At 48.5% G+C, this 22583-nt stretch overlaps 1 long non-coding RNA gene across 2 annotated transcripts in view; it reads right to left on the bottom strand.

Annotated features, from left to right (window-relative positions):
- The window catches only part of LOC140408548 (uncharacterized), a 70583-nt gene extending 49395 nt beyond the window's left edge, over nt 1–21188 (bottom strand). Inside the window, exon 1 of one of the 2 annotated variants that reach the window (XR_011940131.1) lies at nt 21043–21188. This is a non-coding gene — a long non-coding RNA (uncharacterized lncRNA). Of the gene's footprint in view, nt 1–10650; nt 10718–21042 lie in introns of those variants that run through there. The other variant, XR_011940132.1, reaches the window with a different exon arrangement.
- Between the last annotated feature and the right edge of the window lie 1395 nt (nt 21189–22583).

Here is a 22583-nt window from a genome sequence, read left to right on the forward strand (position 1 = left end):
GGCAGGCCAGCAGCACGGTTCAATTCCCGTACCAGCCTCCCCGAACAGGCACCGGAATGTGGCGACTAGGGGCTTTTCACAGTAACTTCATTTGAAGCCTACTTGTGACAATAAGCAATTTTCATTTCGTTTCACAAAGAAAATATTTTAAAAAGCAGTTTTAAAGGATAGGTTAGAAATATCATTTATGTTTCAATAATACATTTTTAGGAGAATAATTGCTGGTTTATACTACTTTAAATTAGTTTATAACCCATAATACTTGTGAAAATAAATGCATAATTCACACCGACACTATAGTAGCTGTCGGGCTTAATGCTTTAACAGTTAACATAGCTTTTCTAGTCACATAGCAGAAGCAGCCTCTACATATTGTTCAGGATTGATCCTCATGTATTAGTGAGGAATCATGAGCAATTAACTGTGGCTTGTCCGCATCAGACACTGTGCTAATTAGTGCTCCAAGTCTTTTTAATGCTTTCATGTATAATTGCTGTTCCATTGAGCTAAGTTATAATATTGCTGTTATTGCTTGATCTGTTAACTACAGATCATTTAGACAGGGGATTTAAATAATTGATTAGACATCCTATGTCAATTTATTCCTAAAGTTTATGATTTACAAAATGGATAATGAAAATACAGTAGCAGAGTATGATATTAAACTCATCACTCTTTTTTTGCTTGTCTCCTTACTACTATGATTACTGAGTGACTGGGCTAAGTGGTCCACATATGGAATGTTGTATTGATTGCAATGATCTTTTCTACAACTTCAGAGGCCCTTAATTAGGGTTGTGTGGCTTTTTGTCAGACTTTTCATCTGTTACAATGTGTTATAGAAAGTGTCAGGAAAGGACGAGTTTCTTCTTCCTAATGATGCATTTGGCTTTAGCTAAATATGACTTGCTAATTGCCATAAAATCCGATAATGGTTCCAGTCACTTAATTAATACGGTAACACACATCCTCCATTCTGCTTTATTTCACACATGAGGTCTTTTAATTATTGTATTAACATAGTTTCTGTTGCTTGCCAATGAGCCAGGAGTGTATTCTGTTAAGATAATTGGAAGTGGTAGCTGAATGTACTGAAAGGTTAGCATACCTAATCTAATGTAATGTCTGCAATTAGCTAATAGGTGACTATCCCCCATTTACATTTCACTGCTACTTTATACATCACCCAGCAGATTAATAAATGTTACATCATGGCAGCAGCCTAATTGTGAAAGTCTGATCAATATTGAGACCATTAGAGGAAACATATCTGTCTTGAGATGGAAGCATAACCCTGCACTACATTTTTGTGGGTTGCAACACAGCAACATGTTTTCTATCAAGTTCATTAACATGTGTCATACGTTATGAACAAAGAACTGCTGGTGGGTATAAATTAGGGATCATTGCAACCATTTTCAACATGAAAAACGGTGGCAAAAATTGCAGGGTTATTTCCTCTGCTACAAAATGCCTGTGAAAAATCATCCTCAACTTGGAGGATTTCAAGCTTTCGAAGTGGCTGCCTGATGCAGGTGCATAAGCTAAAGAGGAGCCCAGCATCGATTTTAGGATTATTCCCAGAAATTGAGCTGCTCTGTGTGCAGCAGGTATGGAGTCTGTTTTGTTATATGTGCAGCAGGTATGGAGGGCAGTACGGTAGCATAGTGGTTAGCACAGTTGCTTCACAGCTCCAGGGTCCCAGCTTCAATTCCCTTGGGTCACTGTCTGTGCGGAGTCTGCACGTTCTCCCTGTATCTGTGTGGGTTTCCTCCGGGTGCTCCGGTTTCCTCCCACAGTCCAAAGATGTGCATGTTAGGTAGATTGGCCATGCTAAATTGCCCTTAGTGTCCAAAAAGGTTGGGTGGGGTTACTGGTTTACGGAGATAGAGTGATGGTGTGGGCTTGGGTAGTGTGCTCTTTCCAAGGGCTGGCGCAGACTGGATGGGCTGGCTGGCCTCCTTCTGCACTGTAAATTCTATGAAATTTAGGATTTCTGGATATTGATGCAGAATGGGAACTGGCCACCACCAAAAAAGAAAAGATTCCACTTTTTATAGAACTCCTGTGGATTCATAAGTGACAGACGTACTCCTCCCTGCTCCACAACATGGCCACTGCCAGAATTAATCAGTCCCCTACCACTGTCATTATTAAAATCACAGTTAATAGTGTGATTGTTAAATCACATGTAATAAATGTGATTCCATCATATATCTAGAAAAATTGTATTGTAAAAGAATATTATGCAATATTTTTACCAAATATATTCCTTCGTATTAGTCATTTATAACTCTTCTGGGAGAATAAAATGGTTTTCAGTGCTAACAGCTTACTGACAGCTACTGCTGGCAAGGTAAAAGGTTGGAATTTAGGCTGAACTACCTCTGGAGGCACACCTGGGGCAAAATCCTGGAACTCCCTCCCTAACAGCACTATGGGTGTACCTACATCTCAGGGAGTGCAGCGGGTCAAGAAGGCAGCTCACCACCACCTTTTAAAGGGAAACTAGGAATGGGCAATAAATTTGGGCCTAACCAGCAACACCCACATGCCGTAAATGAATTTTAAAAAGGAACAGCGACTAGCCTAAATTATTGAAATGAGGCCCAGGCCTAATTTAGAACTGATCGCTGGCCTCCTTGTTGAGGACCATTCTGGGTCCGTAAGCAAGCCCAGATCAATTTGTACCCCATTGTTTTTTGTATTTGTAATGCCATCAAAGCCTCAAAAAGTTTTGAAACATAAGATTGAGCATATTATCCACAATTTTAATAAATGAGATTCCATCATAAAATAGCCAGCAAAATTACATTGTAGAAGAATATTATACATTATTGTTACCAAATATCTTCCTTCCTATTAGTGATTTGTAACATTCTGGGAGAAAAAAATGGTTTTAAGTACTAATTTTGTGTTGCAGGGTTCATTGGGCATGATGCACCATCAATTACCACAAAGACGAGAATAGTGGAACAATCGAGGCGTTATTCAGCAAGATGTTGTGCCTCCTGTAGCTGGAACCAGAATGGCTGCAGCACAGGAGAGCACACACATGTATATGCCGCCTACTGGGCGGAGCCAGCAGGCAGGGATTTACCCTTGTACCTCTAATATACGGGCAGTGCCGTAATACATGTAATATACTACTAGTGGTGACTACCACAGGGCAGTAGTGCAAAATTACAACCCAATGACTACAACAGGAACCCCAAATCATTTTTATGAAAGGGCCACATTTTAATATCATGAAACAGTTGTCAGTATGATTAATGGACAGTTGACAGTTATTAATGGTTTGAGGGGAAATCTGGCACAGCTCTTGTGATTTTAAAGTCTGTCTGTATTTCCGTGAAGAAAATGTTTTTTAAAAATATTTCAGGGGTCTGCAGTGATATTCTGTAAAGCAGGATTGTGGGGCGAAATTCTCCCGCAACGGCGCGATGTCCGCTGACTGGCGCCAAAAACGGCGCCAATCAGACGGGCATCGCGCCGGCCCAAAGGTGCGGAATGCTCTGCATCTTTGGGGGCCGAGCCCCAACATTGAGGGGCTAGGCCGGCGGCGGAGAGATTTCCGCCCCGCCAGCTGGCGTAAATGGCGTTTGTTGCCCCGCCAGCTGGTGGAAATGGCGTTTGGTGCCCCGCCAGCTGGCGCGGAAATGCGGCGCATGCGCAGGAGCGTCAGCGGCTGCCGACAGTTTCCCGCGCATGCGCAGTGGGGAGAGTCTCTTCCACCTCCGCCATGGTGGAGGCCGTGGCGGAGGCGGAAGGGAAAGAGTGCCCCCACGGCACAGGCCCGCTGCGGATCGGTGGGCCCCGATCGCGGGCCAGGCCACCGTGGGGGCACCCCCCAGGGTCAGATCGCCCCGCCCCCCCCCCAGGACCCCGGAGCCCGCCCACGCCACCTGGTCCCGCCGGTAAATACCAGCTTTGATTTACGCCGGCGGGACAGGCAATTTCTGGGCGGGACTTCAGCCCATCCGGGCCGGAGAATCCAGCGGGGGGTCCCGCCAACCGGCGCGGCCCGATTCCCGCCCCCACCCAATCTCCGGTACCGGAGACTTCGGTGGGGGCGGGGGCGGGATTCACGGCAGCCAACGGCCATTCTCCGACCCGGCGGGGTGTCGGAGAATGACGCCCCTGGTGTGTGTGTGTGTGACTAATTTAATTAAGATGATGTCAAGCTAAGAGAAGAAACTAAGGACCCAATGTTGCAGAAGATATCTTCGCGAAGGATGGCCCAGAGAATCTTGCTCCGGTTTCTACAATGTGAGAGCAGAGTTGAGTGTTGCAGATGGAGTTTTGCTGAAAAAAAATCGAATAGTAATTCCAAAATCTTTAAGATTGGTGATTCTGAGCGAACTCCTTGCATAACGCAATGGAAAGAAAAAGTGTTTTTTTAAAAAGCTGAAAACATGGTCAATTGGCTGGGCATCCTCCGGGATATCAACACAATGGTACGGAACTGCACACGGTGCAGGAGAGTGAACGTCTGCACACAGTGCAGGAAGCAACAAAAAGCACACGGTGAAAACTGCTTCAGTACTGTTATAACCTGCCTACTGACTATTGGCTGGGGACTAATGATTATCCCACAATCCTATGGGAGTATGAACTTCCCCAATGAGGGGGGGCGGAGAAACTCCTACTATAAATAAGCCAGTCCAGGAACCAGGAGGAAGGAGAAGGTAGCAAGGGAAGTTACTGCTACTGCTATGTATATATTGTTATAGTAAATAAACTTTATTATTTTGTATCCTTAAAACTCGTGCTGGATTCTTCGGGGCCCTTACAAAACTGGCGACGAAGGTAAAAGTGAATAGCTGTCTACACTGCTGAAGCCACCTCCCTGGATTTTTGTTGGATACAGGTTGGAAGTTGTTTTCTATTATACCATGCCTCTGTACGGACGTTTGGATGTTTTTGATGCTGCGCTGGAAAGCTGGAACCAGTACACGCAACGGATGCGTTACTATTTCCGGGCAAACAATATCACTGAAAACGAGCGCCAGGTGGTCATATTGCTCACCGCCTGCGGACCGCATACATTTGGGGTAATTAGGAGCATTACGCACCCAGCTGCGCCGACACCAAAACGTTTGACGAACTTGTGAATATAGTGGGGCAACACTTTACCCAACCCCGTCCACGATAGTCCAGCGTTATCGGTTTAATACCGCTGAGAGGACCCCTGGAGAATCCCTTGCCGATTTTTTATCCAGGCTACGCGGGATTGCGGAATACTGTGACTATGGTGAGACCTTGTCAGAAATGTTACGCGACCGTTTGGTTTGCGGTATTAACAATGCGGCCACCCAGAGAAAGTTGTTAGCGGAGCCAACATTGACTTTTCAACAGGCAATACAAATAGTCTTGTCCCGAGAGAGCGCAGAGCGAGGAGTACAGGAGCTACAGGGAATGGAAGTGCATGCCTTGGGGCGAAACCCTTTCCGCCCAAAAACGTCCCCCCGCACTCCTGCGGTACCTTGGGCGAGGCAACGACCAGACCGATGCCAGTGGCCATCGGACATTCCTCCCCGAAGGGAGCCTTCTCCAGAGCCAATGGATGAGGAGCCATGTCCGTGTCAGACTTGTAGGCGCCGACCCCGTCGCGGACGGCGGTCCTGGGGACGCCAGAGGCGCCGTCGTTCCGACCGAAACTGGGACCAGCCCAGGGGCCGTAACTGGGACCAGCCCAGAGGCCGTACCTTCCATGTGGATGAACCTGCGGCGACCACTCCTGAGGACGTGGAGACGGAGGACGACTGCCTGCAGCTGCATTGTGTGGCAGCTCCCCGTGTGGCCCCCATTAAGGTGACAGTACGGGTCAATGGCCACCCGCTGGAGATGGAGTTGGATACTGGCGCAGCGGTCTCCGTGATCGCCCAGAGGACATTCGACCGCATCAAGCAGGGTATACAGACCCTTACACTAACTGACTCACAGGCCAGGTTGGCCACCTACACGGGGGAACCACTGGACATTGCAGGAACTACAATGACCCCTGTTGTCTATGGACGCCAGGAGGGGCGTTTCCCACTTATCGTAGTGCGTGGCCATGGGCCCAGCCTGTTGGGTCGGGACTGGTTGCGCCATTTGCGGTTGCAATGGCAGCACATCCTCCAAACAGTTTCTGGAGGGTTGACTGAGGTGCTAGGACGATACCCAGAGGTATTCCAGCCTGGTCTGGGGAAAATAAAAGGGGCCGTAGCCCGTATCCAAGTTGAACCAGGAGCCACACCGCGCTATTTCCGGGCGCGCCCAGTGCCTTACGCTTTGCTCGAGAAGGTAGAAGGGGAGCTCACTCGTTTGGAGAGTTTGGGTATTATCAGGCCTCTCCGTTTTGCTGACTGGGCAGCACCAATTGTGCCAGTAATGAAGCCAGATGCCACAGTTCGCTTGTGTGGCGACTATAAACTTACAGTGAATACAGTTTCCCGACTCGACCGATACCCAATGCCTCGCATAGAGGATCTCTACGCGAAACTTGCAGGCGGACTCTCATTCACAAAATTAGATATGAGTCACGCCTACCTGCAGTTGGAGCTGGACCCTGCCTCCCGACCATATGTAACAATTAACACACACCGGGGCCTGTATGAATATACACGGTTGCCCTTTGGAGTATCCTCTGCCTGCGCAATTTTTCAACGTGTTATGGAGGGCATTTTGAGAGGTTTACCACGTGTGGCTGTCTACCTAGATGACGTGTTGATTACAGGGACGTCGGAGCAAGAGCATTTGGAAAATCTGGAGGCTGTCCTTAAACGCCTTTCGGAGGCTGGAGTCCGTTTACGTCACACAAAGTGCGTATTTCAGGCAAAAGAAGTAGTCTACCTAGGTTATCGGGTGGACCGCGAGGGTCTGCACCCCGTCGCAGAGAAGGTGCGTGCAATTCAACATGCCCCCACCCCGACTGACACTTCGCATCTTCGTTCTTTTCTCGGTCTCGTAAACTATTACGGGAAGTTCCTCCCCAATCTGGCAACTATGCTGGCCCCCTTACACCTGCTGCTAAAGAAAATCACACCTGGGTTTGGGGTCAGCCGCAAGAAACCGCTTTCCGGCGGGTAAAGCAACAATTGTCGTCGTCTGGGTTACTAACCCACTATGATCCGGGAAAGCCTTTGCTCGTCACATGTGATGCATCCCCGTATGGTATTGGGGATGTCCTGTCCCACAAGATGGAGAACGGGGCCGAGCGACCGATAGCTTTCGCCTCCCGCACATTGACTGCAGCGGAGAAGAAGTACGCGCAGATCGAGAAGGAGGGCCTGGCAGTGGTTTTCGCAGTGAAACGCTTCCACCAGTATGTGTACGGCCGCCATTTCACTATCGTGACTGATCATAAGCCCCTGCTGGGACTCTTCAGAGAGGATAAGCCGATACCGCCCATTGCTTCTGCACGGATCCAGCGCTGGGCTTTGTTGCTTGCTGCATATGAGTATTCTCTGGTGCACAAACCAGGTACGCAGATAGCAAATGCCGACGCACTGAGCCGATTGCCTTTATCGACCGGCCCCATGTCGACCCCCACGACCGGTGAGGTGGTCGCAACCCTAAATTTTATGGACACCTTGCCTGTCACGGCATCACAGATCCGTGAGTGGACCCAGACGGAGCCAGTCCTGTCAAAGGTTCGGCACATAGTCCTGTATGGTGGCCAGCATAGACAGCTCCCAGGCGAGTTACAGGCATTTTCCTCCAAGCTGTCAGAGTTCAGCGTGGAAGACGGCATCCTCTTGTGGGGGACGCGTGTGGTTGTCCCGGAAATAGGCCAGGAGCTGATATTATCAGACTTGCACAATGGGCATCCGGGCGTGACCAAGATGAAAATGTTGGCCTGGAGTTATGTCTGGTGGCCAGGCCTCGACACCGACATTGAGAAGGTGGCCCAAAACTGCTCCATTTGCCAGGAGCATCAGAAGCTTCCGCCGGCCGCGCCCCTACATCACTGGGAATGGCCAGGGCGGCCTTGGGCACGCTTACATGCAGATTTCGCAGGCCCTTTTCAGGGATCCATGTTCCTTCTACTAATTGACGCCCAGTCCAAATGGCTGGAGGTGCATAAGATGCAGGGGACAACGTCCTGCGCAACAATTGAAAAAATGCGTTTATCATTTAGCACGCATGGCCTCCCCGAGGTGCTGGTCACGGATAATGGCACTCCATTCACGAGTGAGGAGTTTGCTAGGTTTACAAAGATGAACGGCATCCGCCATATCCGCACTGCCCCTTACCACCCGGCTTCAAATGGGTTGGCAGAGCGTGCAGTGCAAACATTCAAAAGAGGCCTAAAGAAGCAGTCTTCCGGATCAATGGACACGAGACTGGCTCGGTTTTTGTTTACGTACAGGACCACCCCCCATACAGTGACTGGGGTAGCTCCCGCAGAACTCCTAATGGGCCGGAGACTTCGCACCCGCCTTAGTATGGTCTTCCCGGACATTGGCGCAAAAGTACGCCGCACACAAGAACGGCAGGGACCGGGATTGTCTCAGCATCGTCCGATTCGGCAGTTTGCGCCCGGTGACCCAGTATTCGTGCGGAATTTTGCTGGTGGTGCCCAATGGGTTCCTGGGGTAATCTTTCGCCAAACGGGCCCTATATCGTACTAAGTGCAAGCCCAGGGTCGTCTCCAGCGAAAACATGTAGACCACGTCCGGTCCAGAAGATCATTCCCGCAAAAGATTCCCCGCCCCCGGAGCTCAGTTCAACAGCGGCAAAGACCAGAAACAAGGGAAGGTAGTCCTCCAAATCTTCCACTGGTGCCTCACACAAAGCCTGCGCAGGTCATGACGGGACCGAATGGGGACAGAGACGCTGACATGACGGAGGCAGCAGACTCTGACTCCGAGATGGAGACACAGGGGGAATCCTCGGGTCCACAGGCCGTGGATGTACAACCGCGCCGTTCATCATGGAAGCGCCGGTCTCCGTCTCGTTATACGCCGCCTGATCCAGCGCCGCGTGCAAATGCCGTCCGGCCTGCGGCCAAACGAGTTCGACGCCTCCCTTCGCCAGGGCCTACTGTGGATTCCTTGGACTTTGGGGGGGAGGGATGTTATAACCTGCCTACTGACGATTGGCTGGGGACTAATGATTATCCCACAATCCTATGGGAGTATGAACTTCCCCAATGAGGGGGGCGGAGAAACTCCTACTATAAATAAGCTGGCCAGTCCAGAAACCAGGAGGAAGGAGAAGGTAGCAAGGGAAGTTACTGCTACTGCTATGTATATATTGTTATAGTAAATAAACTTTATTATTTTGTATCCTTAAAACTCGTGCTGGATTCTTCGGGGCCCTTACAAAAAGTACCAAGTGTTGGAGAAATCTGCTCATTCAGAAACAGAGAGGCAACCGCTCAGTCAAAAAAGGGGGTATGGGAGAGATTTCACACCAAATCCACAAAGAGGATTGCCGATGAGTCTAGAAAATGCCTCAAACCATTGTGATGCAACCACCAGAAGCAGATACAAAAGTCCTAAAACATCTGAAGAACATACGAAACAAATACAAGAAGAGGAAAATACATCGATATATGAAGAACATCAAAGTCAAACAACAACCACTGAAGAAGATGAAGAACCTTTGCCAGTTCAGAAGACACTGAGCAGTTCTACAAGATTAAGGTGCAAACTAAAAAGACTGAACTGACAGACTGTAAAAAGAAAATTCTGGACATGTATATAGTTATGCATATCATGATGAAATGTAAAAAATATTTTCATGCATGTAAATAATTTCACTTTTACAAAGGAAAGGGGATGTGATAATGTTATGCACAACCTCTGACCACTAGGTGGCAGTGTAAACTCATCACGTGACCCTGTGGTCTTCGGAGTGGGGAGTAGGTTGTGTTGGATCATAGACGGATTTTGCAGTAGTTCCATAATAGTTAATTAGTGTCAGTAGTTTATTATTTTATTTAACCTGGTTATCTTACCACGCAGTTGTTCTACAATAAATTATTTAAACTAAATGTTCTGTAGTTCATTATTTACTTTGGCCAGTTTACAGAACATGACAACTGGAATATGATATCGAGGCCCTCAGCCATGGTCGTCACAGACTCAGCCATGCCTTGGACACCATCACTCAGGCCGCTGACATCGTGCTCCTGGTTTTCCACTGCAGTCACCACCCTAGCAGTGTTGGCCTTGGTGTCACGCATTGTCGGCATCATCTCCTGCGTCTGTATCCTTAGCTGACATCCCCTCCTGAATCTCACAGTGCTGTCCTATCATCTGCTTCAGATCTGGGATAACCTTGTCGAGAGGCTTGGTATCTGATTGGGACCCAGCTGAGTCCTGGGATCCAGCAGATCCCTGACTGCTTGGATGTTCCTGCCTCCACCTGATGTGCATCAGCAACTGTGTGGTGCTCACCAGATTGTGCCCCAGAGGCCTGTCCACTAATGTTGCCCACCAAGCTGTGTGTCTGCGCTGGTGGAAGGTTGGGATGATAGCTGTGATATGTCAATAGTAGTCTTCTCCGAGCTCTCCTCCAAGGTAGTCTCTTGGGTGGCAGGGGGGGGTGGGGAAACAACTCCGGATGGCCTGGCCCCGTCAGATGGAGATTCTGCGAGTCAATGGACATATGTTCAGTGAAGGGAAAGGATCATTTTGTCTGACATGAACTACTCACTTGAGACAGGTCATCTGGATGAAAGGGCAGTGGGTCCACACCTCAGAGGTGCAGGCCCACCTCACTGTCGGTGACTGCTCTCTCCCGGGTCAATCCTGCGATATCCAGGGCCCGCTCCTGAAACGGGTGAGGATTCGGATCTCAGATACTCCAACCCCTCCCCATCACTACTTTGGCCCTTTCCCCTTATTACGGGCTACCTTCTCATGGGGGACAAAGAGAGGGCATTGTGAGTCGCATGCATGATGTGTTGGGGGGGAGGGGGCTCTATAGCAGGTGGCATGTGTGGGCACATCACCTGGACATGAAGGGGTTGTGCTGGTGGGTGCCAGTGAGTTCTGAGGTGTCAGTCAGTGATTTATACAGGAGAGGAGTGGTTTGGAATTTGTAAGGTGGCAGACAGAACTAATAGCAGGAAAGAGGGAATAACTAACCGTAGCAGTTTTGTTGGTTTTCTTCCAACATTGGACGATGGTCCTCCTGGTCATGTTGCCTGAACTGACAACTTGGTCCTCCGACCCCCTTGGGGAAAGGATGCCCGTCTCGCATCCACAGCGTCAAGAAGCCTGGTCAAGTCGACATCACCATGGGGGCGATGCTTGTGCATTGACAGGGACTGAGTGGTGAGAGACTGCTTAAAAGCAGCTCCCTCTTGTTAGCAGCAAGATGTTGAGGTGTGAGTCCAGAAAATCAGACGATCCAGATAGCCAGTAATGGTGACAAGCTTGTAGGGGCTCATTTCCGGCACTAAGTGCTGTGGTGATGTGCATCAATGTAAATGCACATAGGCTAGCTAGATACTAGAGGGAGCACCAGAAACATCACACACACACACTCAACCAATAGATCAGGTAGATAGGACACGACCAATGGACATTCACGATACACACGGAGGTGACACGACCACAGGGGGGCATTACACCAATCCATATATAAAGAACACCACACACATGATCTGCCTCTTTCCAGTGGAGACAGTCAGTGAGTACAGACACAGGGTTGATTCAATATTACACCCACCACGTGGATTGCAGCAACTGGTTAGTCAGTCTGGGTAGCTATAGTAGGATTAGCAGTAGTGTTGAACCCGAGTAATAGAAGTGTAAATAGTTTAATAAACGTGTTGAAGTTATCTCCACGTCTGAACCTTGTTTGGTCAAATGCACCACAAGGAAGCCGCTTATGTTACACCTACAACATAACAAATCAAGTGCCGTTAAATACGGGCTGAAATCTTGCCAAAGCGGCTGTTGAGAAGTACCGCTAAATTGCGCACTGTTTCTCTCCACAAATGCTACCAGGCCTGTTGAGTTGTTCCAGCGCTTTCTGTTTTAATTTTTAGGTTATTTTGATGGAAGTGAATGCATGTTTTCTATTAAATGATAAAGTAAGTGGATTGTGAGATTCTGCTGGAATTATGGAACAAAAATAAAGTTGGCAAAAAACGTATAACAGTTCTGAAGAATTTTTCTCACAATGAACTGGATGAAGGAACTGACACAACAACCCAGAATCAATAATGCTAATTAAATACATTCACATCACAGGCATGTGGTTTAGAACACCAGACAGAGAACTAAGTTTGTCAGCAAATTATTGAAAATGATCTACTTTTAAACACAGGCAAGCATATTATGAATTCGGTCTGGTCCTACATTGCACCTGACCAACAGTATATCCTTCATTGAGTTTCTCAATGCTGTGACTAGCTGCAGTGTGGCAAAACAGTTCCACAATTCTGCATTTTTCACATCTGGAAGAGTTAAAAATCCATCTATTCAAGTAAGAATCACGCATTAAAGTGACAGATTTTACATAGCATTAACTTGTTTCAGTACACTGAATAAATTATGAAGCCATGTTGGTAAGATTTTTATGACTATACAGGTGCTATTTTTGCCATTGAAGCTCAGCTGCCAACAGCTCGAAACCAGACAATCTATTCTGCTAATTTTACTTTAAGAAGCTTTTAATCCTTGTCTGGAGTATATTTAGAATTCATTAATATGTTATACATCATAAATTAAAGCTCAGTTATGGAATCTAGTGGAACCTAGCTGGTTGGGTTTAATGACCTTTCCTTGTTATGTATTCATGATGCTATTTTTAATCTTCTTTGACTGCTGTTCGGGATTCCTTCCGCCAGATTCTGTGAATTTGTTTGAATATTTATATTTACTCGAACCTGTGAGTTTTGCTTTGTGTATGAGAAGTGTGACAACTTATCAATATTGTTTTTAATTTATTTGGGGTAGGTAAGAAAAAACCTTGTGATAGGATGAAAGTATCGATTACAATTAGTCTTTTAATGAGCATCTCACGTTAAAAGTGAAATTCACCTTTGCCCTGCAGCCAGGTTCCTGCAAGTAGGTTAAAATTCTCAATCTGAGCAAGTATCAGACAGGCTGCACTGATGTTTTGCGCGGGCGCATTGTGATGATTGGTATTTATCTTTAGAAGAATGAATGAGTGAATAAAGTCTTGTCACACTATGGGAGAATGAGGAAAATTGAAACCTCTGCATCTTAAAAACAGACCAAGCAAAGGCCATTTTAAGCAAAGGACCATGGGATCATTTTCGACTTTCTTTTCATATGCGTTCTTGGGATGCGGGTATCGGTGGCTAGGCCAGCACTTATTGCCCTTCTCTAATTGCCCTTAAGAAGGTGGTGGTGAGCCGCCTTCTTAAACAGCTGTAGTCTTATCACTGGAACATCAAACTGGCAATTGAGTATTGGGTGCCTATTAATCAGATAGTTTCTCTAAACCCCTCAACCTGCAACGTCTATTTAACTCTTCAGTGGCATGTTGAAAACTACCCCTGTTACTGTGCAATATGCTAATACATTTCAGTACTGCAACCAAAAGAACAAATGCTGCAAGTGCTCATCAGGCTTAGCAGTATCTGTGGAGAGAAACAGTTAATGGAGTCAATTTTATGACCCCATGCTGGTGTATTTGAAGGAAGAGGGCTTGTAAAATAAAGTGGCCTACTGTCACAGGGAGTCCGTGAGCTTGCATTGAATATTAGTTGATAACCTATCTCCAGAAATGGAGACAGAGGATGCAATCTAACAGCAAATTTTCGAAGTGTAGTAGCAACCAGGAATTGCCAGGTGCTTCCCAACAGCCAACCCGGCGAGACCGCTACTGGTATCTATCGCCAATCAGGGCCAGTAATGATGCCCCATCGGCTTCCTGTCAGAAATGATTGTCACGCCAGCTGATTTGCATGGACGGTGCCCAGCAGCTCTCTGCTAATGAGGGAGAGCAGCACTTAAACCGATCCCACAGACAAACCCCAGACAGCGCATAGCCTTGACACCACGCAGATCAGTTCGACTGTTGGACGCGGTGGAGTCCAGACAGGATACCATGTTCCCCCGAGGTGGTCAGAGGATCTGCCACAGGGCAGCGGCCATCAGCATGGGAAACATCACAAGGAGGACCACCACTCAGTGCCATAAGAAGCTAAATGACCTCCATCGGGCCGCACGGGTGAGTTGTCATTCGCCCCCTGGCACCCTTCCCTTCTGCCACCGCTGTCCGCCGCAGCACAACCCATCCCCAGCACAATACCATGGCTGTGCGCAAGCACACCCTGGCACCCACCAGCACACCCTACCCATCACCAGCAGTGGTGCCCACTCATGTCCCCCACCAAAGCCACCTCCCATGAGGCACGAAGTGTGCGGCTCACATTGCCCTCTCTTTGTCTCCGCAGGAGAAGTTGGCCCATAACAGCTGGGAGAGGGCCCAGACAGGCGTTAGACATCAGAGTCCACAGCCCCTACAAGGAACAGGCCCTGGAGGTAATGGGGTGAACGAGGACAGATCGGTCACCGACGTTGAGCTTGGTGTGCACCACAGAGGTGAGTGTCCATCGGCCTACACCCAGGTGACTTGTCACACGTGTGCTCTTCATGCCACAATAATGATCATTCCCTCCCACTGACCCACATGTCCAATCTCCCGCAGGATTTCCATCTGACCGTGCCGGCCCATCCAGGGTGGCATCCCCCTCACCGCCTTCCACAGCTGTCATCCCCACCCTCCACCAGTGCAGAGACACACACCTCGGTGGGTGAAAGTAGTGGCCAGGCTTCTGGAGCACAATCTGGTGAGCACCAAACCGTTGAAGATGCGCATCAGGTGGAGGCAGTAATGTCCAGGGGGGACAGCAGTCAGAGGTCTGCTGGATCTCAGGACCCAGCCGGGTCCCTGTCAGATGTCAAGCCTCTGGATCAGGTTATCCCTGAGTTGATGCAGACACTAGGATGTGTTATATTACTCTTTGGTAATATATCGTTACTGTGAGATGTGGATGTGCTCACAATCACTGACACCAAGGACAAAGTCGTAGAAGCAATTTCCTTTATTAGTTTCGAGTCTGCAGAGTCGGGTGCCTCCACTAGAGAAGCACACTCTACGGCAATTGTTCTATCCCTTTTATCCTAATCCCGTCGCCCCAGTCCCCTCCCCTCTTGCCTGATCGGTTCAGGTTGTCGAGGTTCACATTCTTTCCGGTACGCCTACCATCTGTTACATTGCATGTTCACGTTATAGGGTGAAACTTTTGACATGTCTCACATGCTAGTATCATGTCAGTTATGTCCCGATTTATTCCTGGTCAGTATACTGCTTGTCTCGCCCTTCGCTTTGACTTTCAATACTCTTGAGGGTTCTACCATTCACTGTATATTCCCTACCTGCATTAGACCTTCCAAAATGCATTACCTCACATTTGTCCGGATTAAACTCCATCTGCCATCTCTCCGCCTAATTGGCGCCTGCGTGACCACTTGCTGGGTAGGCCGCTGAATGACAGAAGGACAGAGGGTATGGGGTGGTTCCCGTTAATTATATGGAAATGAGGCTTAAGTGGTGATAATTAGTTTCTCGCCACACTTTGGCGAGGATTTCACCTACAGAACCTAGCAGGTTCTCGTTTTTGGCCTCTCCCGCTAATCACCGGCCTTCTTTCGCTTGAGCGAGAGCGTAATGAGGTCAGAGAGTCACTCCATTTTGTTTATTAACAGTTCACATATCACAATAACCATGAATCTACAAGAAAACATGAAACAGGCGACAGTATAGTCAAGTTACCAGCATCCAAGCGAACTCATGCTCACTTCCTTGCCTGCAGCTCCCAGCCGCAGGGCATGGTGGAAGAGCGAGTGCACACCCCTTTCCGGATTCAAGACCATCAACAAAAGGGGCTGTGACTAACAAATACACGGCCTCCAGACATCAAACAGTCAATAATGTAACAAAACCATCTGCATCTGAGCTAACTCGTGCTCTCTCCCCTCTTGTAGCTCCCAGCTGCAAGGCATGGCAGAAGAACGAGTGAAGACCCCTTTCTGAATTTGAAACCGCCAACAAAAGGGCTGTGGCTAACAAACACATGGCCTCCAGACATCAAACAGTAAACAACCAACAGTACAAAACTTCTCCCTCTCCCCACAGTCACATTCCAGGCAAGAGAGTGAGAGAGCACCTCCCTCTCCCCCTCTAGCACTGGCAGAAGGTCATCTTACTTCCTCCCTTGCCTTGCTCCAGGCCACAGAAGCAAAAAAGGGATGCAACAAACAAGCACACAACCACCAGACATTAAACAGGAAACAGCAATAATACAATAGCAAGTATACGGCTTCCGAACATTAAACAAAAACTGGCAACAGTACGGAAAAGCACCAGCAATTTGCACGGCCTCCAGTTCAATAAAGCCGTCAACATCTTTCAAAGGCACGTCTGCATAGCCTTCAAGGTGCCCAGTTGAAATGAGCCAGCGACACATTTCTCTTCCTGTTGTTCCAGCATCTGGTCACCTGCTCTACCCAGTCCTTGGTCCGGGCCTCAGAAGCAGAAGAGGCAGGAGTAACACATTGCTTCCAGCATGAAACAATGAGCAGACAGCAGTACAAAATAAAAATGCCAGCTAATAGCAAAACAGATTTGCAAACCCACAGCAAGTTGCACAGTTGAATCAGGCCACCATCCTTCCTTCCAAAGCACTGGCAGCAGGCCATCTGACTTCCTCCCTCTCCTTTCCCCAGGCCACAGAGAAAGAGGCAGTATCAAGATACACATTCCTTCCGGACATGAAACACACATAAAAGCATCAGCAAACTGCATACCTTCAGCAAGTCACTCAATTGAAACAGCCACCACCTTTCCTTCTTCATTCACTCCAGGCAACAGAAGCAAAGCTGTGGAAGCAAGGAGACTGGGTGGCCAAGTGGCAGCAATAGTACTCAGGCATCCCCCTCTATCACCCCATCTGGCAGCTTCCAGCAGCAGGCTCCCAAAGAAGAAACGATCATTACCTGAAAGCCACACTAACAAAAATAATAGCAGAGGAGTGAGAAATCACCTCTTCTCCTTTCTCAGACTGTTAGTCGGCTTGTTTCCAGCTTTCCTTCACCTCATTCCAGGCTTCAGAAGCAGAAAAGGCAGCAGCAAAGAAAAAACTAGGTCCTCAAGCAGTTTTGCAGCCAAACGTTTGGAGCACAACACACACAAACTGCAGCCACTTGGGTATATTTTAGTTTAATAACAGTTCCATAATTAAAAAAAGACAAAGCAGAATGCAGAGCAAAGAGCAGTCCACTGAAATTACCCCACCAGTTAAACATAAACCAACAACAGTACAAAAAGAAAACAAAAAACACCAGCAATCTGCAGAGCTCCCAAAGCGGGAGCAGCAGATGGCCTAATACAAAAAGTCACCAGTAGTCCACAAAGGCATTGCGACACAACCTTTGAGTAGCTCAGTCAAACCAAGACGCCGCCCCTCCTCTCCTACAGTACTGGCATCTGGTCTCCCGACACCACCCAGTTCTAGGATTAGCCATAGGAACACTGGGGGCATTAACAAGTGACACACAGTTTCAGATATAAGTCAATAAACAGTCAAACGTCATTAAGCAAAATATTCCAATTTAGATATCACAAACTGCAAGGGCAAACCCTCCTTCATCTTCAGTCGAGGAGCAGGCAGCCAAAATTCTCCCTTTGCCTCACTCCAGGTCAAAGAAGCTGAAGGGCAGCTGCAAGCAGAAACATAGCCCCAAGCATTGCAGTAGCAGGCAGGCTTCATCCTCTCTCTCCCCCACTGGAAGCTTCCAGTAGCAAAATCTCAAAACATGTACAGTCAGTACCTGAAAGCCACAGTAACACAAAGCACAGCCGAGGAATGAGAAAGTACTTCTTCCCCTTCTTCTGACTGGTAGTAGGCTTGTTCACAGCTTTCCTTTGCCCCACCAGGCTTCAGGAGTAGAAAAGGTAGCAGCAAACAATATTTCAAGCGGTTCTGCAGCCAAAACAGTAGGAACACAGAGCACAATCTGCAGTCATTTGGGAATATTCTCGTTCATTGACAGCATCGAAAAACAAAGAACAAAACAAAGAACTAAGAAATGTACAGCACAGGAACAGGCCCTTCGGCCCTCCAAGCCCGTGCCGACCATACTGCCCGACTAAACTACAATCTTCTACACTTCCTGGGTCCATATCCTTCTATTCCCATCCTATTCATATATTTGTCAAGATGCCCCTTAAATGTCCCTATCGTCCCTGCTTCCACTACCTCCTCCGGTAGTGAGTTCCAGGCACCCACTACCCTCTGCGTAAAAAACTTGCCTCGTACATCTACTCTAAACTTTGCCCCTCTCACCTTAAACCTATGCCCCCTAGTAATTGACCCCTCTACCCTGGGGAAAAGCCTCTGACTATCCAGAAAACAAAGGACAACATAATGAGTCTGCCAATCACTTGGCATCCATGACAAGATCAAAATGCAAAAAACAATATAATGAGGATGCCAATCACTTGGCACCCAGAACACACTCACCCCCCCCCCCCCCAACCCCCCCGCCCTCCCTGACCCACATCAACAGGACCAGCCCACCAGAAAAGGCCATTCCAAAATGGAGCACGGCAGAGGAGAGAGAGAAAACCATTCCACGATTCAGCCCAGAAAAGGTCTGGCACATTATAAACAAAACCAAATACAGTGATACCGCTGAAGGAAAACACAAAACAGACAAGAAGACAATGAAGACACCAGCCATACACCAGGGACAAAAAACAAAACAAAGAACAATGAACAACGCCACCAGCTTCTGAGGCAGCACAAGCACCCCCCCTCCGACCCCAGCATCGGACTACATTGACGTGAGGGTGCTACGAAGCAACTCAAACCACCGGAAAAGGACACCGACACAGGTGCAGCGGAAGGAGAGAGAAATCACCATCCCCCTCACCAGCACTGGTAGAATGCACCGAAAGAAAACTTTAAAACAGGCAGGAATATAACAAGGACACCAGCTGCACACCAAAGACAAAGGCAAGACAAAAAACAAAAATAATACAACACCGCCAGCTGCCAAGCCAGGCAAGCCACTCCCTCCTTCCTCCCACAGCCCCAACAGCAGACCCACATCGGTGGAAAGGTGCCCAATGTTTATACTGGTAAGCGTGTGTGTGAACGCCAGTGCATGCAAGAGTCTGCGTGCATAAAAGAGTATAGGTGTGAATGACTGCGCATGCGAGCCAGTTAGTGTGCATGTGCATGAAAGCAAGCAGCACAGGCTACTGCCAAAAGTCACGTCAACATGGGGCATCGTGGAAGGAGGAGAGGGAACACCCCACCCTTTCTTCAGCATTGGTAACTGGTCGGGCTCCAGACCGTAGAAGCGAGAGGGGTCGCAACAGTTAAACACACAGCTGCTAGGAAAAGAACGATACACTGCCAACGGTGCAAAACAACTCACTCCCACCCTCCACCACCCAGCCCCTACAGTGGACCTGCATCAGTGGAAGGCCACATGGGAAGCCAAACACCAGAGGGACTCACCGACCTATAGTATAGCGGAAGAATGAGAGAGAGCTAAAACCATCTCCCCCTCTCCAACACTGGCAGAGTCTACCAGCGACTCCCAGGCCACAGAGAGGGGAAGGGTTGCAACTGGCAAAAATATAATCTGCAGGTACATGGGCGGGATTCTTCGCAATTGGCAGGATGTCCGCCGACCGGCGCCAAAAACGGCGCGAATCAGTCCGGCATTGCGCCGCCCCAAAGGTGCGGAATTCTCCGCATCTTGAGGGGCCGAGCACTCTCCTTGAGGGGCTAGGCCCGCGCCGGACTGATTTCCGCCCCGCCAGCTGGTGGGAAAGGCCTTTTGTGCCCCGCCAGCTGGCGAGGAAATTACTTTGCCGTGCGGCGCATGTGCAGGAGCGTCAGCGACCGCTAACGGCAACCCCGCGCATGCGCAGTGGAGGGGGTCTCTTCTGCCTCCGCCATAGTGGAGACCATGGTGAAGGCGGAAGGAAAAGAGTGCCCCCACGGCACAGGCCCGCCCGGTGAGATTGGTGGGCCCCGATCGCAGGCCAGGCCACCGTGGGGGCACCCCCCGGAGCCAGATCGCGCCGCGCCCCCCCAGGACCCTGGAGCCCGCCCGCGCCGCCTTGTTCCGCTGGTAAGAGAGGTGGTTTGATTCTCGCCGGCAGGACAGGCATTCCAGCAGCGGGACTTTGGCCCATCACGGGCCGGAGAATCGCCAGGGGGGAGGGGGCCACCAACCGGCGCGGCACGATTTCCACCCCCGCCGAATATCCGGTGCCGGAGAATTCGGCAACCGGCGGGGGCGGGATTCACGCCAGCCACCAGCGATTCTCCGACCCGGCAGGGGGTCGGAGAATCCCGCCCCTGGTATATCCATTATACAATTCTCCCTTAATAAACATAGAGCAGATGAGAAAGCAGGGACCACCAGTGACCTGCATGGTTCCCATAACGGGAGCAGCAGATGCCCACTAAACATAAACAGTCATAGTAGTCCATGAAAGTGTCCCAATGGCGGCATGGTAGCGCAGTAGTTACACTGCTGCCTTACGGCGCCAAGGACCCGGGTTCGCCAAGGACCCAAGACACTGTCCATGTGGAGTTTGCACATTCTCCCTGTGTCTGCATGGGTCTCACCCCCACAAATCCAAAGATGTGCAGCGTAGGTAGAATGACCACGCTAAATTGCCCCTTGATTGGAAAAAAAATGAATTGGGTACTCTAAATTTATTTTTAAAAAGATAGTGTCCCAGTGCAGCCTTTGGGCTGCGCAGTCGAGCCGGGCCGCCATCCCTCTCCTACAGTATTGCCGTTAGATCATCTGTCACTACCATGCCCGAGCACCAGGCCACAGACACACAGGGGGCATTAACAGGTTACCCACAAGTCCAAAACAGAATACAGTCAATGCACAAAGCAGACCTTTAAAAATATAGATCCACAGGCTGCTCGAGCAAGCCCTCCTGTATCCTCAAGCCAGTAGTAGGCCTGCCAAAATCCTCCCCTCACCCCACTCCAGGTAAAAGAGACCGAAAGGCAACTACCTTCTTTCTTCCTTCCCTTCTTTCCTCCTTCCCTTCATCCAGAAAGCAGCATGCAAGTCCAAGGGGAAGAGGCAGAAGGCTAGCAGAAAAAGGCAGCAACAATCAAGCAGCAAATAAACTCATAGCTACAGCAGCCTTCAGGAATTTGCAAGTCAGCAACAAGAGCAACAAGCAAACAAGCTCTCAGCCACAGCAGCCTTCAGGCAAGGAGCACAGTGCATACACAACCTGCAGCCACTTGGGGGCTGTGAAGTGCTCACATTACGAACATTGTCAATTCCCTATTAGAGATAGCCTTCAGTTGTGCGGCCAGAGGCCACAGCCGTCAGTGGGAGTTAAAGTGACCTGCACCATGACCGAACTTCAAGCCATTGTATCCAGGGCTGTCAATGGACTCAACATCTCTGGAAATCTCCCCTCCACAGTCTCCAACCTCATTGTCCCCCAACCCTGAACAGCTTCCTACGGTCTCCTTTCCAACATCCATCACACTCCTGTCTTGTGCTACAAAGATGTTGGACATGCTTTGGGCAGTCAGGAGATGCAGAATTCCCAGCTTCTGACCTGCTGTTGTAGCCACAGTATTATTTGGCTGGTATTCAGCTGAAACTCTGGTCAATAGAAACCCTCAGGATGTTGATGGTGAACATTTAGCAATGGTAATGCCTTTGAATGTCAAGAAAAGATGATTATGGATAGTCATTGCTTAGCACTTGTGTGGCATGAAGGTTACTTAGCCCAAATTATTATCAACCTGATATCTGTCATAAATCCCCTTTATCTGTTACATATTAGTCTCTATTTCATTCATCACGCATGGAGCGCTGACTTTGTTTGACTTATCTTTTCCCTTCATGTAAATGGCAGAACAGACTCGAGTGGCCTAATTCTGCTCCTATGTCTTATGGTCTTATGGTCTTACTTTGACCCAAAGCATCCCCTCTTTAAAGGCAGTCCATATTAGGTTATAATTTTGCCTACCAATCTTTATTTCCAGTTTACTTGGAGAGAGGTCCTTCTCCCATTAAGTATTTTTACTGTGATTGCTCCTTGTCCTTTTCCATAGCTAACCTAAACCTTTACATACAGTGATCACTGTTCCTTAAATTTTACCCCAAGTGACACTAAATCAATTTGACCTAGAACCAGATTCAGCAATGCTTCCTTTTTTGTTTGGCTGGAAACGTACTGGTGAAGAAAATCCTCCTGAATACAATTCAGAAATTCTTCTGCCTTTCTGCCCTTTGCATCATTACTATCCAAGTCTATATTAGGATAATCAAAGTGCCACATTATCACAACGCTATAATTTGTGCATCTCTCTGTAATTTCCCTCAAGGTTGATTTTTCTATATCTCTTCCAATTGGGTAATGGCACCGCCATTGCTTCGTAACTCTAACCAAATAGATGTTGCCCTTGACCTCGAGAGCGTATCGTCTCTTCCCAGCACGATAGTATTCTCCCCAATGAACACTGCAACCCCATCCTCCTTTCTTTCCTTCCTTACCTTTCCTGAACACCTTGTACAAATATTTAGTAC

The sequence above is a fragment of the Scyliorhinus torazame genome, chromosome 3 (genome assembly GCF_047496885.1).
Source record: "Scyliorhinus torazame isolate Kashiwa2021f chromosome 3, sScyTor2.1, whole genome shotgun sequence".
In the NCBI taxonomy this organism is placed as follows: domain Eukaryota; kingdom Metazoa; phylum Chordata; class Chondrichthyes; order Carcharhiniformes; family Scyliorhinidae; genus Scyliorhinus; species Scyliorhinus torazame.